The sequence below is a fragment of the Elephantulus edwardii genome, unplaced genomic scaffold (assembly GCF_000299155.1).
Source record: "Elephantulus edwardii isolate Elephantulus edwardi_28Jun2011 unplaced genomic scaffold, EleEdw1.0 scaffold00009, whole genome shotgun sequence".
Classification (NCBI taxonomy): Eukaryota; Metazoa; Chordata; class Mammalia; order Macroscelidea; family Macroscelididae; genus Elephantulus; species Elephantulus edwardii.
Window position 1 is genome coordinate 1,493,471 of NW_006399759.1, and position 3,277 is coordinate 1,496,747.

A 3,277-nucleotide genomic window follows, 5' to 3' on the forward strand; every position below is an offset into this window, starting at 1 on the left:
CAGCTCACCATGCTGTCTCTGCCTCTGCCACCATCTTGGATCCAATAGCAAATTCTTATAAGACAGCAAACAAGAATTGCTGTTAAGGGTGTGGAGAGATTGGAACTATCATTCACTGCTTTATGGGGCTGCAGCACGGTGGGAACATTATGGAAAGCAGTGTGATGTTTGCTTAGAGAGTTAGCTAGAGATGGCATTGGGTCCAGCAATATTACTACTCGTTGTATGCATCAAATAAATAAGGACCACAACATAAAGAGGTACATGTAGACCTACATTCATTGCAATATTATTTACAATAGCAAGGACATTGAAACAAATCAAAATAGTGGGTGAGTGAATAACAAACTAAGGTACATTCACACAATGGAATGACTGCTTTGCAATACTGAAAACCAGTAATGAAGACATTGTGCTGAGTGAAGTCACAATAGGGCAAATATATAATCACTATTATAAAAATTTGAGGAAAGGTTTACACACAGAATCATTCTTGGGTGGTTGCCAGGGATAAGAAGTGAGGAAGTGGGGAGTGAAGATTAGTAAATGAACGATGGGTGCACATTAAGATGGGTGAAGAATAAGGCAAGATATAATAAGGGAATAAAGAGCACAACATCATTAAAGAAAAACAGAAATATAGAAGAATGAGTGAAAATCAGAATTATAGGGAAGTCTAGGAATGTGTGATTACATGGTAGGTATTGAAACTAACTAATGTTATTAAACACAATGTGTATGAATGGTTGAATGAAAAATTAATTTATTTGGTAAATCTTCACTCAGATCTCAATAAAAGTTACTGTAAAAAATTATGAGATCAAATGGCAAAAAATAAATACTCTAAAATATACATGAGAAGGCTGGAGGACTCTGAGATTAGGTTAATGGGAGCAGAAGAACTACAATTTGAAATAATGAGAAGGTTGACGTAACCAATATCACTAAACATGTTTAGAAATCCTTAAATGAGGATCTGTTTTGTGTGTATATTTATACTTCCTGTTGAATGTCTACAGTGACAGGGGGTAGGTAGCTGAGTGACATACATTCAAAGGCAGGCAGTGTATTTGTTGTTGGTGTTATGTGCCGTTTAGTCATTTGCGACTCATAGCGACCCTATGTACAACAGTCCTAAACCCTGCTCTATCCTGTGCCAATCGCATTGCCTCTGACACACCCATCCCTATTACCCCAGTCACTGAATCAATCCACCTCATAGGCAGTATATATGTTATTCAAATATGATTCACAGGCAGCCTGTCAATAAGAGAGCACATCCACATTGTTGCAACCCTTCTCTCAGTTGTTGGCTGTGGCCAGGCTCCTGAGCAGCCTTTCAATGAGGTTGAAGTTCTAGGTTCAGAAACCTCTAAATAGCAAACCCAATTGGGTCCAAGCTGGACTGACCTTTGGCACTGCAGGCTTCTTGTGGGGCTATCTAACCAAGCAACATAATGAAGATGTTTCAAAGTATAAGAAATGAAATGGATTGGAGTGAACTATAATGAAATATTAATATAGTATGTTCCATACAGTGATTACATCAGTTCCTCTGGAGTCACATACAAACTTTTGATCGTAAATGAGAAAGAAGAAAGATATATGTGGACATAGATTGTCATAGTTTGTATGTAATATTGTTAAGCTAACAAATAAAAAATACTTCTTCAGAAAAAAATAATTTATATATAATAACACTCACCTCTACAATTGTATAATTCAGTGAATCTTAGTATATTTACAGAGCTATGTTAACCATCACTATTACCTAATTCTGACAATAGTTATAGAAAGGCTTCAGGTCTTTTGCTCATGGGGTCACTATGAGTTGTGCTTGCCTCAACGGCAATCAACAACAACATTACCTAATTCTAGAACATTTTTATTACCTTCTAAAAAACACTCCTCAAGTTTCTTTTCTATCTCTTCACAAACACCTAGAACTACTACTCTCTGTCACTATGGATTTGTCTATTCAGTTGTTGTTGCCATTTAGCTAGTTGTGATTCATGACAGTAAAATTGTTACACAAGACTTTTTTTACCCTTAAAACATTGATTTATTTTTATTTACTTTTTCTATATGATGTGAGGTTGTTGTTAGGTATACGCTAGGTCCTTGAATTGGTTTTGACTCTGAGCAACCTTATGATCAACAAATCTAAACACTGCAATCCTGTGGGGAAGGTGTCATATAGAAAATAAAATATATTCTTTCTCATTTGGTCATCCAGTTGTCCCAGCACCATCTGTTGAAGGACTATTTTCTCATTAATTTTCTTGGCACCTTTGTAGAAAATCAATAGACTGTAAATGTGTAGATTTATTTTTGGACTATCAATTTAATTCCATTGATTTTTATGTCTCTATCATTACCACATTGTCTTGACTACTACCATTTTGTCGAAAGTTTTGAAATTGATGCGTGTAATTCTTCCAACTTTAATGTTGCTTTTCAAAATTGTTTGGGCTGTTTTGAGCCCTTAATGTTTGTAGAATAGTGTGTTACCTGTTGAGATGCTAACTGAATGGTGAGGGGTTCAAATTCTCCAGTCACTCAATGGAAGAACAATTTGTCAGTCTGCTCCCATTAAGATTTATAGCTCCAGAAGCATGCTGGTGAGTCAGCATGAACAAAAGCAGACTCAACAACAGTAGGTTTGAGTTTTAGTTTTTGCTATGTTCATATAAATTTTATGATCAATGTTTCAATTTCTGCAAAGGAAAAAAGAAAAGAAAAAGCAGCAGTTTAATTTTCATAGAAAGCATAGTATTTGGATGGTTAAAGTTGCTGCTTCCTAATGGTCTGTTTTGGTAGTTTTGATGTAATCATTCTCTTGACAGTGTTGTTATGAGCCTACATTGAATATATATGGAAGTCTGGTAAAGCTCCTTGATTTTTGCTTGATCAGGATCCTGAATCTTGCTCTTCATCACCAGTTCTTGGTCTTGTACCAGTGGTTTGTCATACTTACCCACCTTGAACCCATCAGTTACCTCAGCTATATGAGTAAGAAGCCTCTGTTGTGAGATCTGAAGGACCTGGAACCTGCCAACCTCTGCAAACACAAGAAAATTTTAATCTTTGTCTCTTAAAAAAAAAAAAAACCACACCAAAACAACCCAAAACAAAACAGTCAAGCTAATGCGGTTTCAGGTGCGACTCATAGTAACCTTGCTTTCAGGTTCCTAGGTCTATAAATGGTAATGGGAAAGGACTGTTCAGCTTTCTCCTGTAGAGCTACTGGTGGATACAAACTGCTAGAGATGCATAG

The 3,277-nt window shown here is 36.3% G+C and overlaps 1 pseudogene; it reads left to right on the top strand.

Moving 5' to 3' along the window:
* Window positions 1-1,501, top strand: part of LOC102851040 — a 136,779-nt pseudogene extending 135,278 nt beyond the window's left edge.
* Window positions 1,502-3,277: the final 1,776 nt, after the last annotated feature.